We start from the raw sequence: 13,822 nt of genomic DNA, 5'->3' as shown, positions 1-13,822 counted from the left end.
ATCAAGAGTCTCTTTCATCTTCTTAACTTTGACTGCTTTCTGGAATAGAAATGACTTACTTTTTAAATATAACTTTCAGATACTAGAGTTTTTCTACAATTTATACTCCCTTTGGGTAAGGAATTTGACAGATTAATGAATTATTAGTTTGCTGACATCAGACAGACTCTGACTTGTCTCCCATTATTACAGAGTACTTATATCTTAGCAGAATATCTTGGCTCCAGTGAGAACTGGTATTGGAATTATTGGAACATATTTATTATCTCAGTGATTCTTCAGGCAGAGATTTTGAAAATAGGAAATCACCTTTAAAATCCAAGCTTAATGAAGCAATTAATTTCTAGAATTCCTGAGGTGTTTTCTCACTAGGGTCACACGCCCCCCCACCTCCCACCCCAGACTGCCAACAGTTACTTATCGATGCAGATATTCACGGTTGGGTAATGAGAATATTGTTAACTATTTAATAATAAACTGCATAAATGTTTTAAACAAATAGATTGCAGTTAGCTTCTTTCTACAAATGACCAGTGATTTCTACTAGAGTTATAAAATTCAAACCCATGTTAAAAATAATTCTAACACATGTATTCACAATTATTTTGACATGTGAATTTCTTTTAGTGGCCTAAATCAGAGAATAATGTTGCGTATTTGAATTATAACATGTGGTTACCCATTCGTATTACATAATTATGAAAAATGGATGAAGACCATCTTTTAAAGGATGAACATAATATTTTATGCAAAGTAAATTTATGCAAGAACGTTATGTAATTGAATAACAAAAGATACAGGACGGTCTATTTAAATTTTGCATTTTCTTTTATTTCAAAATATATTGCTTTTAATCCACTGATAATTTTATTTCTAAAATCCAATAAAATAGGTATTCTTAATATAACATTCAATAGTCTTGGTATTGTCTGATAGAACTCATAAATTTAATTTGCAGAATTATAAAAGATAGGCTTTTTATTTTACTCAAATTCAGAATACTAGGGTATGCTTCTTTGACTCACAGAACACTTACTGGGACTGTAATATACGATGCCCAAATTTAAAACTAATACTGCTACTTAAACAGTGATTTCTTCTATCAGTTCATAAATATAATACATATTTTAGGATCAGATCCACAAATGTTCTATTTCATTAGTAATACCTCAACACTGTCTTAAGAAGAAGAATTAAAAGATTTAAAGAGAGACACCTAACTAAAGATAAATTATTACTTCTTATAATTCCACATGATACACACTGAACATATAACTGAGGTGGCACTTACGTGACTGAGTTACCTAGGACAATCACACTAGCACCTCCGAACTCCCATGTGTTGTCAGCAAAGTCTAGACACTTTTAAGAGAAATGTTTTTACATTTAGCTTCATGATTTTTTTCTGAATACTCAATAATTTAAAGTGGAACAAATGCAAACTACCTTTTCACAACCGTATTTATTTTCCACACAGTAACGTTGTGTCGGAAAGGAAGCCTGCTGTAAGCCAGAACAAAGCGAGTCCAGAAAACAACACGTTGAAATCAAGGGTTGTTCAAGAAAGGAGCAGAAATTGCAGAATGTCCTAGCTTTAATACCACTGGCAATTAAGAATCAACTTAATATAATATAAGAATAATACGACAAACAGATACAACACAGAAACTGAAAAAGTGTAACTCTTTCTGCCAATTTTAAGTCAGCACTCATTTTCACAGCAGGCTCTGCCCTAGACTCTAGGTGCAAAGTGAGTAAGATACGCCCGCCACCTGGAAGTCTGTAGTCTAGTGGGTGAGAGACAAGTAAATGAATTGTTAAAATATAGTATGGCGAGTGCCCCCGAGGCAGGAGGAGCACAGCGAAAATGGGCCCTACTGTGCGCGGCTGGCCGAAGAGCGAAATTACAGAATCTCCCCAGGAACCCGCTTGGCAGTATATTTCAAAAGTATGAAAAAGGCACAAACCCAGGAATTCCTTTCCTAGGAATTTTTCCTACAGAAATGCTATTAGATGTGCACAATGATGCTTCGCTTATAAAAGCAAAATATTCTAAACAGCCTCAATGGCCAACGAGAGAGAAGCTACTACATTAATCATGCCCTAACTCTGTGATAGATTATTAAAAAGATATTAAAATCGTGTTTAAGAGTATTTAAAGATATGAAAGACATGCGCAGGATTTAATGTTAGGTTAAAAAAGAATACAGAAGTATATACCTATCAGATCCTAATTTGCTTTGTTGTTGTTGTTGTTGTTTGTTTGTTTTTTGGAGGGAGTGAATAGGTTTGCATAAAATTAAATTGCAAGAAAATATATTAAAACACTAATGATATGTATCTCTACTCATGGAATTAGGGTTGATATTAATTTTCAACTTCTTATTTCTGTATTACTATGCAACATATTTATATTAATTTTAGAAGTAGTGAGTATGCTTAAAACAACAGAAGAGATCATTAAAAATATCTTGGAAAAGCTCCAGAGTAGAAGGAACACTGGAGACGGGCACACAAGATCTCATCTGGGGCGGGGAGCATTCCAGACAAAAGCGGACACAGAGCCACTGGTGCTCAGCACAGTGGGATCTATTTGGCTGGAGGCAAAGGTAAAGAATAATGGCTGAAAAGGCTCAAAACGGATAACTTACGAAGGTTCCTATGTTATTAACTGGCCCAGGCACCCACATTCCCAGTATAATTTCAAGATGACAATTTAGAGCTTCGAATAAACCCTCCAAAGTTTACTTTGCTTAAGTGGCCACCTACCTAACACGAGGCTGAACAGGGACTTGAATTTAGGCCCCATTCCACCCCCACCCCACCCCAAACACATTCACACCAGAAGGTGACAACTCACCCCAAGTAACAGAAGGCTGATCGAGTCTGGTTTAGGAAATACTGTAACTCACTGAATGTCTTGTCTCGGTAGCACCTGCTCTGCTTAATACAAAAGAGTCTGGAACCATCTGTCAATTCCACACCCCCCTCCGACTCTTCTTTTTCTATCTCGTGTCCAAACCAAAGTTGAAACCTAGTTCGACTTGTGGTAAAGAGTATGAAAAATTATTTTATATATCACACACCCTTTCATTTGAAAAACCTCCTTCAAGCTCATATAATGATCTCCTTTTGCTAGTTTGATGTATGTTGGATTGTATTGTTCGGGTTTTTGTCTAGTAATTTTGTTCTTTATTCTAAAGACCAGCTAAAACATCCTTTCTTAAAAAAAAAAAAGACTGTTGATATTGTATTACTAAATACCTAAATAGAGTTAAATATGCTAAAATTATATTAATAATACCTTTGGGGTCTGCCAGATAACTAAGTTGAGCTGTCATAAGCCCTCTTAATTTATTTGCTCTGCAGAATTGTAAATGCACAGAAAACAGCTTACCGTAACGTAAACAGAGCCTTCCACGCACTGCGCACAGGACAAGTTTATTTAATGTAATATATTGCACTCAGCCATCATTGCTACCTTTCGGTTTATACTTTTATGGTAACAAACGGTTATAATAAACAGAGCCGTTGTGTTAAAAATCAAATAGAAGGCTCGGGTTCATCTTCTAGTTGAAAAGAATCTGATATTCCTCAATTTTATACTTTACTACTAAAGACTCCACAGACCAGAACATTTTAAAACCAGAAAGCCCCTTGATTCCTCATATGGAGCCATGGAGAATTTTGTTCTAAATTTTTTACAACCTGTCCACCACTAGTATCTTTCTCATGGTTTAGCTGATCTGTAACCAGATTGACAAAATTTAGCTATTTGCCTATGATAAAATTTGGAGCATTTTATGTAATGATTATTACCGATACTTCTGTCTTCTTTCAACATTATCTTGTAACAACGGCAATATTTTAGCCATGATAAAGAAATCTATTATTACATCATTTTGAATGTTTACAAAGGAACGTTTATTCCAATTTTTAAACAACTTAGGTAATCTCTTCCTGTATGAGTCAAACTGGGCTCAATATTTGTTACAAACTTGACAAAGTGTTCATATTCTAAAAAAATCAATTACCTTTACCCAAAGCTTGTAACAAAAATTACGTGTCATTTCTCAGTAACTTGACATAATAAGCCACTAAATTTGAGATATCCTTTGATGAAATATATGCTAGGCTCCAATCTAACATATTGATAATTTACCAAGCATATAACTCTATGACCTAGAAAGTGAATTCCTCGGGAACATGGTTTCCACCTTTTAAAACCCAGAGCAGAGTGGACAGCGCCCTGACAGCGGCTGGCTGAGACAAGACAAATTTCTTGAGCACTTATTATGTGTCGGATGCTTTGCTAAATCGTCTCCTATGTTGTTTCAATTAATCTCTCAAAACAGCTTTAAAAGGTGTCATCTGCAGCTTAAAAACAAGGACACGGAGGCCCAGAGAATTTGAATAATTTTCCCCAAACCATGAAACAGTGAGATGGCGCAGTCCAGGCTGGAGTCCGGGTCTGTCTGAGATGAAGGGCGCATTTTCTCCAGGATATTGTGCTGGGTTCGCACCCAGGAGTGTGGCCAGGACAAATCTAGCACTGAATGATGACACACCACACTCAGCCAGAAAACAAGATGCCAAGAGAAACACTCTATTTCATAATGTCAACTCCAAAAACGCCTTCTCAATAAACTGCTTTTAAGACTCCTTTCCTATCTGGACCAACGGCTGCCAGGAGCCACAGTATTAGGCATTTGCGAAATATTTTGTTTTCCTGGCACTCGGTTACTTAAAAAAAAAAATGAATGCAACTTTTTTTTTTCCTCCAGAACTTTCCTTCTGCCCTTCTCTTTCTCTCACCAAATTCTTAGAATATTCTGAGAAAATAATACATAGAAGCTAATTTAGAAAAGCTACTTTTAATCTTCTCTTTCTACATTGTGTGTGTGTGTGTGTATGTGTGTGTGTGTGTGTGTAAAGGTACTTTAGACATTTTCTCTCTTTCTTTATCTCTAAAAGCAAAAATGCACTACCGGCCCTAACTTACAAATTATTCTGAAAAAATCAAATCATTTAGTGAATATTTTAAACTGCTAATCAATTTTAAGTGGTGATGAAACTGATTGCGTACATACATACTTATGAATTCAATTGTAATTAAACTTGTAATATGAGGAAAAATTGGGAAAAAATCGCTTATAGACCTGCTATCCAAAGACCCAGTATAACAGCAGAAAATATACCCTCTTTTTTAATGCCTATATCTTTACATACATAATTTTCATATCCAGCTTTATTTGTTTAATGTTATTACGTGGGCAATTTCTATCCTATTAAGTAACATTACTACCATGCTCCTAAAAGGCCGCTTAGAAGCACTGTTCATCTGTCATCCCCTACTTTTGAATGAACAGTTTTGCCCTACTTCAAAGAGCGCTGACATGAAAATACACACTGCTTTCACCATGCTTCGTAGTATTTCAGCAGAATGGGCCATACAGATTTGCACATCGCTAAATTGTTTTTTCAAGAGATTATGCCATTAAACTGCTGTTGGTAATGCGTGAGCTGCCCCATTTCACTGCGCACTGACAATGTCCTAAGATGTCTTAAAAATCTGTGTCTGGTCTACAAAGGAAAAGTTACCTCTGATTATAATTTACATTTCTCTGATTACTGGCTAAGCTGTGTTTTTGTTCTTGTTTAGACATGTTGATGACTGTTTAGTAAATGGCTGGTCACATACACTGATCATCAATCTATAAAGTGCTTACTAATTTCTTAACAATTTAATGGATACCACTATATACTAATGATAGTCTTTCTTTTGTTATTTTGATACGAATTCTATTTATAGATTAAGCAGCTCCTAATTCAATGTATTTGGTATAAAAATGTTATAAATACTAACGCATTTAATTCTATTTGTTTTTCTTATTTCTGTCCTCAAGGTTTAGAAAGAGCAAACCACTTAAGATGTTTGGTAGGTACCTCAATCTTTTTGTTTGTTTTTCACGGATCACGGCTGCGTTGTCCCCTCTTCCTGGGACGAGTCCTCAACAGCAGGCTCTTCCTCTTTCATCTCTTGATCCCTGGGTGCCCAGTAAACAGCACTCCATGTTTTACTGGTTCTGGTTGAATGGACGGATGGACAGAGGGATGTCGATGGTAATAATAATAATGGCGAATGTTATCAACTTCTTAAGTACTGTTCTAATCACTTTTAAACATATTACTTTGTTGATGCATTAAAGTTTCTATTCCGAACCACACTTACATAACAATCTTGGACAGAGTCAAAATCCACCTTAAGTAGCCTGCTTTCCTATTAAGGAGCATTAGAGAATAATTGTCAAACTTCTCCTTCCGCCCATGTTTTAGATGACGGTTGCACTGTTTGCCAGCAAGTAAAAGGAAGATGTATGCACAGTGCTGCAAAACACAGGTGACATCATCCACATGTTCCAGCTCCCGCTGCGAATCCATTTTCTCACCTCTAAGCTCAAATGCCTTAGTCTTGAAACGTGTCTGTCATATGGCTGATCGCGCTCCACTAAATTCTCTGTGCCTTTTTCCTTCATCAATAGAAAGACAACAATAACACAATCCCCTTCATAAGGGTGCTGTGAGGGCTAAAAATGGGAAGGTGCTTAGGGCAACGCCTGGCCCTAGGAGAGCTCAACGACCTTCGCTGCTGTCACCAAGACCATTATCGTTAGAGCAGCCAGCGTCACCCAGGTACTCATTCCTTCTCTGCCAAGCTAAATAAGTTTCCAGAAAACAACTTCACATCTGCAGGGTTCAATTGCCCCAACTTTCACAACTTCTTCGACATTACAGTCGGATTACTATTCATTAAGTACCTCCAGTGTCAATCATCTCGTCACTGACAAACCCACGGCCGGCTGTACAAAAGGAGGTCACCATCTATCACCTTAAGCCTTCGAAACCTTCTATGCTCCCTGTAGCTAATGCAGAAGGCTCAGCACTAGTCCCCCTTTTCATCTTCCCCCACAAGAAAATCATCATCAGATCCAGTCTCTCCCCCTCAGAGCCTCTCCTTCGCTCCTTCCGCCCGCTCACTTAGCTCACGTCAGTCTCCGGGCCACCGAGAACCACGTTATTCTCTAGTCTCCCTGCTTCGTATTGGTCTTCATCTAGGACATGTTATATTCTTACAATTCTAACTATATTACGCAGTTTATATTTTTCACCCCAAATTCTCTGAGATCAGCTGAACACACACATTTCAGCCTGACGGTCCAGGTCTTCTTCGATCTACTCCAACGTCCCCGGCCAGCCTTCATCTCTCCATTCTTGTTTATCCTCATACTTGACCTCACTTCTTGACAAAGTTCCACCCACTCACGGGAGGGCTTCTAATGAAGTCTGTATTATTCTCTACAGCACAAATTGCTTCCTCTTTTATAAATCTCTAGTGTTTTATATAGTCAATTTATTGAAAAAGAATTCTTTTTATTACAGTAGTATATGAAATGCCTGTCTCTCCCATTATATTGTAAAATCCTTTGTTTATCTTTGTGAAACTAATTGTGTGCAGTAGAGCATGAGCATATGTGTGCTTCTGTGTTATTTAATCCTTATAGACCTTAATTTGTTCTCTTTTAAAAGAGAAAACAATTTAAAATATACAGAGAAAAGAAATAATGGTCTTTCATATTTTCTCTGGCACATACGAACTGTGTGACTCTTGAGGGAAGCCTAAGGCTGTATACTCATGAATAAAGCCAGAATGCTAATAAATAAGCTGAAGGTTCTCATGAGACCTGGAAAATACATGACTTGCCTGGCATGACATGTGGCTTAGCAGTCAAAGGTCTCAACTATAATTATTAAAAGCCAAAGTCTCATAAGATATTTTTTGGTAGCCGTTACATAGCATATAAATGTAGAAGGATTTTGAAAACTATAAAATAAGGAACACATACTTTACACAAAACAGCTCAACTAATATCATTAGGAGTAAAAGAAAAACCTCGACACATGTTTAATTGAATCTCCTTTTACTCTCCCTCAAATTCTGTGATGACTGAAGTTTCACTCAACTAATGTTGGTACATCTATCCTCTGATGAGTTGAATATTATATTGACTAATGCTCAAATGAAGAAAAATATTTTCTTGACATTTGCACTTAACACACATTTCTTCAGAGTCTTCATTAAATAAGTACTTTCTGATAAAACACTCTGGATTTATTACACGCGGCTTTCAGCGTCGCAGAGTCACCTCACCAACCGGAAACATCATCTCCCAGTAGCAGTTTTTCCTCACAGACCAGTTAGTGCGGGCTTTGCCGTTCCAACTTCATTTGTGCTTTTTGCATAAATGGAGTTTATTCGCATTTTTTCCAGGTTTGACATTCTCATAATTATTTATAGAAAAACAATATCAATTTTATATTCATAATGTTATATAAAGCTTTCCTTAGTAAGCCACAGAAGACTTCAGCAAGAAATATTCCCTTTAATACCATATTAGGAGACTACATGTGAGTCATGACAAATTATGTAATCATCACATTATTCCTCAAAAACATGACTATTCCATAAATGACTTTCATCCTCTGTCAACACCAAAAATTTCAAGTCACGAACGGGAGGAGAAAAATAGTGTAAATTCCCTTCAAATATTTTTGTAAGTGAGAACAATTACCTCAGCCTTTTGAATTCACTATTAAGTGGAGTAAAAGAAGCTTTGTTATCTCACAATAAATTAAGCACATGAAATTATCAAGCGGTAACACTGCACAATCAAATGAAAATGATGGTGCTAGGTGGATCTGTTAAAACTGATATTTTATCCTTACTTGCGAATACATTTTTAAAACACTTAGACTTCACTGAAATGTAGCCCAGGGACGTGAGCAGATTAACTCTAGTGAGCGGCTGCCGGGGACAGAGGCACCGGCGCGGAGGACTCACCGGAAAAGAAACGGCGCCCGCTCTGAGCATGAAACAAGTGTTTGACTTTCTGTTCCCAGGTATGTTGGCCACGTGAGAAAGTCAGGTCTGTACTTCTACGTTCAAAAGTAAAAGCTGCGTCTTAAGCTTAATCACTTTTTAAAAATTCCCTGCTTAGATTTTTTTTCCTTCTTCTCTAATCAGAACAAATGAAACAGTGCAAGTATGGTCTCTCAGAGCCCCTCCGAGCGTCCAACCCGCATTCCCACTTAAGCTCAAATCACTAATGGCAGGTGAAGAAATACAGTGGCTCTTGCCTCAGACACATTTGATTTTGGTGCAGTCCATATTGCTCAACCTGAAAAATCCATTCACCTCCAGGACACACACACACACACACACACAGACACACACACGCTGTCTCTATGTATGCCTACATCAGGAACTAACAGAGATGTAATCTGTCTTTAATGCTAAATGACAAATAATCGGAGATGACATAATAGCTAACTCTGCTATCTGAAAGGAAGCATTTGAGAAAACGCACAATTTTATACACTTTGAAAATTAATACATGGGCTGCCTCTTTTCTAAAGATACAATGAAACTCAAATAGCATGGTATACAAAAAGCATAAGTGATACATGTAGAATTTTACCTTAATTTCTCTTTAATGTTTATTCGTTATTAAGGATGTTAACATTCTTCATCTGTGCATGGTAACAGGAGGCAATAGTTCAACCAACGAGAAGAGCAGATTCGGACACAAACACCTTTACAAGCACATTGGGCACGGCAAGATTTGAAGAATTAAAAAAATATATAGCTACAACCACTAAAAATAAGCAAAAGCTTTAACAACCTGGGGAAGGCTTTCCTAGTCTCTCCTCAAGACTTTTTTTGAAAAAACCTTCATTGCTTTATTTGACCACAGGTCACACTCACCTGAGCACTGTCTACGGGCCTTTCCCAAACCTGCTGGCAGTTGGTTCGGGTGGTCCGCCCAGTGTCTGCCCCACCCCCAGCATCTGCACAAGCCCAGTCTGTTTCAGACAGATGTGCCCAACTACACATCTGCTAATGCGGCACCCTCCATTTGTAAATTCAATTCTGCTCAAATGCACAGAAACCCTAGAAGCTCTGAATGAAAAATGAAGCAACAGAGATGTCAGCCCCCCTTCCCCAACTTTGTATAGGAACAAGAGATTTTAAATGATCTTACTGGATATTGATGATAGGTACGAGTGTCTAACACGTTACTTAGGAGGCACAGAAAACCGTCAAAACTAGCTCCGATTTAGGTGATGATTGTGCTTTTGTTTGCTACATTTGTTTTGTTTTACTGTTGCTTAACTCTGCCAGGAACCAAGAACTCTAATATTTTTTCCAATTTTAAATGTTCTTTTACATTTTTGTTTGCATTTCAAATCTATTTATCAGCAAATGATCATACATGTTTAAAATAATAACCAGTCATTGTAGGAGACTTTATAAACCCTTCCACTAAATACTAATACCTATCAGGAGAATTTATTTTTGCATATTTTTTTTCATTTATGTACTGAGCCTGCTGGTTTATGAATTTAGCTGTCAACACTAAGAGCACTAAGCAATCAAAAGACTGTCAAAGAGAAACACCACCAAGATAACGTGTGCCTCGCAAACGAAGAGGAAATGCAAATTCAGTCAGCCAGGGGAGCCTGAGAGGCGCATGGAGTTTAACCGTGAAGTTGTCTGAGCTAATATAACAGGTTTCCAGGCAGAGATTAAGAATTATTTAATTAGGTACAGTTTTAAGGTTGTGCCATTTTAGTGCTATTATAAAGGATGCGTTTGTTAATTGGCAGAAGAACAGAGCACTGAGACCTGTTCTCTGACAAAAAAAAAATAATGCGACAAATATTAATATCGACTACGAGAAAGAATGACTTTGAGAGATGGAACTAAACCTCGCCTTCATGAGAAACACGCCAATGTTGCTCTAACCCGAGGTGAACAGCTTAACACCTGCGCGCAGTTAGCCCTGCCCCTCGGGCTAGGATTTCTCCCAAAAGGGCCATACACGTCATCCGAGACCAGCAGCTCAGTGTCCTCCTGGACCTTCTGGCCTCCTGCCCTCTATTTTCTTTGCGACTCCTTTTCAAGAACTTCCTTCTACTGCACTTTTCACTCGTGTCTCACCTTCCAGGCTCCTGGCCCCAGAGCAAGGTCTCCAGCGCTCGCGCACTGCGCCCTGAGGTCTGGGGGGCTGATCCGCGCGCAGCGCCTCGGGGCCACCGCGCCCGGTGCCGAGCCTCGCGCCACCACCTGCCCGCGCGGCGCCTTCCGTGCAAAGGAATTCTAGTGACTTGTGCCTTTTTAAGTCAGGTTCTGTAGTATGCTGGTTGATCACCTTCTTTATTATTCTAAGAAAAGCTAACAACACTCTGACCCTTCTTCGCACCCCAGCTCGAGCTCTCCCCGCATTGCCTTCAGACCTCAGGCGTCCCGAGCTGGGGGCGGCCCCGCGGGCGGCTGTCCTCAGAAGGACCACAAACGCTAATGTTACTTCGCCTTCCCCGATACGCCCTACATTTCCCATGAGTGACTAAATATGAACACCATGAATGCTACTGTCGCCGTACTAATGTCGGCAGAGCCAGTCAGATTTGGTTTCGGAAGGAGGCCGCTACCGTGACTCGACCCGCCCAGGTGACTCTGGGAGTTCCAATCCCGCACAAACCCCAGGAGCATGTTTAAAAACCGCATTTACAAACCACCATCTAGTGGCTTCGCATAGAATCTGTAGTCTACCCAGGGCAACGTCCTTTTCCAGTAACTGCCACTGACAAGTGCATCTGTACATTTTCTTACTAAATATGCCAAGAGAAGATGCTACAGCTATTTCAGAAATTGGATATTAAGCCAGGCTGGACTGGTACAAACATTTAGGAGCAGGGTCGCTATGTTTGGTAGCTTCGGGGTTGTGCTCCCTGTGAAACATTCTTTGCTTCTAGGACCCCTGCTGTCTTGATTTGATGAACATTTGGGCAATAGCAGAATTCTGAATAGGTTTCGGAAGCTCGTCACTACTGAAAATTATGTACTGAGAAATAACTATTTCCTCTTAGATTGTACACTAAATTGAAAGCTTTCACGTCCTTTAGAAGTGATTCCTAACTTCGGAAAAGTAAACATTATCCCTTCTCACGCATAGACCTTTTAAAGCTTACTTGGCTCAGGAAAGCGTCTCGAATCTAAAATACTGAGTCATTGTTGAGACACAACAGTCCTATCAAGTTCCTAGAAACTATGGTTTTCCTATGAGTTTATGTCATACAGATAATCTACAAGAAGGAGATTATATGACAACCTTTGGCGTATCAAAGTAATATTTGAAACAGACTCCACCAGGGTCAATGTACCAAGAAAAAGCAGCATAATGCCCTATTTAGCTTGACCAAATCGAAGCAGAATCTTGCTCTTTATTAGATAGTTTATAAAGTACAACTTCATTTTCAGTTGGATATGAGTTTGAAATGACACAAAGAGTTAGCTTTACTTGAATGTGTCTGTGTGTTTACACTGGCACTATTTGTAGGTTACTTATGTAAGTTTTACATCTCAAGACTTTAGCTATACTTTCAGAGAGTAAATATTTCTTGACTATTAAGAAAACATCCTAGGGTGGAAATAAATATTAAATATTTATTAAACATTAAATATTAAATATTTATTTCCACCCTAGGATGTTTTCTTAATAGTCAAGAAATATTAAAATATATATATTAAAATATAATATCATGAAAGATGATTAAGGTGAGAACTTTAGCATATTTTATGTTTTAAAATGTAACATGCTTATGGCAGAGAAATACAGTGACAAGAAGTCATTAACGGGCTTTGAGGCCTGTGGTGACATCCACCTCTCTACCCCACGTGGCTGTGGCCGTGCAGGTCCCCCGTTCCCTATTCCGATGACCCCAGCAATGATGACAGTTACGCACTAAGCAAAAATGCTTCTAGCTCTCACCTTAAACCGAAAAAAGGCTTTGCTCTCTTAGTGCGAGCTAACAATCCTAGCAGTGGGCTCTAGTTTCAGATTGCAGTCTGAGTCCCCAGGTTGTCTTGGTGAACTGCGCACTCATTTATTTTGCCAATTTTCATCTTCTGCCACTGCCACATCTTCTCCAAGCCACCACACCCCAGACTCCCCGAGACCAGCAGGGGAGCAGGCTGTCCCAGAACAAAGGTTACGGTATTATTTCAAAGTTCTGGAAGAAGACCGAGGCATCAAGGATTATCTAACTGGAATGGAAATGAAAATGTTCACTGCCCACTAGATTGTGAAAGGCGTGAGGCCCTGCTGCGCCTGGGGAGCCGTTCATGTGTCAGTCTGGAATCGGACATCTCAGGACAGGCCACCTCATGGGGGCACCTTAACCATGAGGTCAGACCAAAAGCAGCTCCCCACAGGGGTGAAGCAAGAGTGGCACACGGACCCGGGGTTCACCCAGGATCGGTCTGGGGAAAGAGCAAGACGTGAAGATAAAACCCTGTGTCGTTACTGAAATAGGTTTTCCCTAAAAAAGTAACAGTCCATTACTTGGAGGTTTCTCAGTGTAAAGCATCTGAAGGTAGAGGGTTACAAGCAACACACTACAAAGTAGCTAGCCACAATTACTGAGTCTGAGGTAAATTCAGGAAGCTTTCCCATTTCAGCTGAACTAGGGCCCGGTGACAGTCAGCTTCCCGTGTCGCCGGGCTGAGGAGGCGAGCAGGCACAGCATTAAGCGCAAAGGAACAGACGAAGCTGTGCTGTCTCTGAGGCACACGGCGCCGGGCTGCCCACAGCGGAGGGTCGGGGGGTCGGGGTCAGGCTGCCCTCCCACTTCCTAACGGCGTGGGGCGACCAGCAGGACACGTGGCCCGCTCGGCAGCCCCGCCTCCCGGGGGCCTCCAGGC

At 39.5% G+C, this 13,822-nt stretch overlaps 1 protein-coding gene across 5 annotated transcripts in view; it reads right to left on the bottom strand.

Annotated features, from left to right (window-relative positions):
* The window catches only part of CHRM3 (cholinergic receptor muscarinic 3), a 467,593-nt gene that overhangs the window by 409,655 nt on the left and 44,116 nt on the right, over nt 1–13,822 (bottom strand). Inside the window, exon 1 of one of the 5 annotated variants that reach the window (XM_039850306.1) lies at nt 5,947–6,084. The exons of the other annotated variants lie outside the window; for them this stretch is intronic. The gene's annotated coding sequence lies outside the window, so the exon portion shown is untranslated. Of the gene's footprint in view, nt 1–5,946; nt 6,085–13,822 lie in introns of those variants that run through there. 5 annotated transcript variants of the gene reach the window in all.

Source organism: Pteropus medius, unplaced genomic scaffold (genome assembly GCF_902729225.1).
Source record: "Pteropus medius unplaced genomic scaffold, Ma_sr-lr_union100, whole genome shotgun sequence".
NCBI classification, from domain to species: domain Eukaryota; kingdom Metazoa; phylum Chordata; class Mammalia; order Chiroptera; family Pteropodidae; genus Pteropus; species Pteropus medius.
Note: the sequence above shows the minus strand (reverse complement) of the source record. Positions and strands in the feature narration are given on the sequence as shown.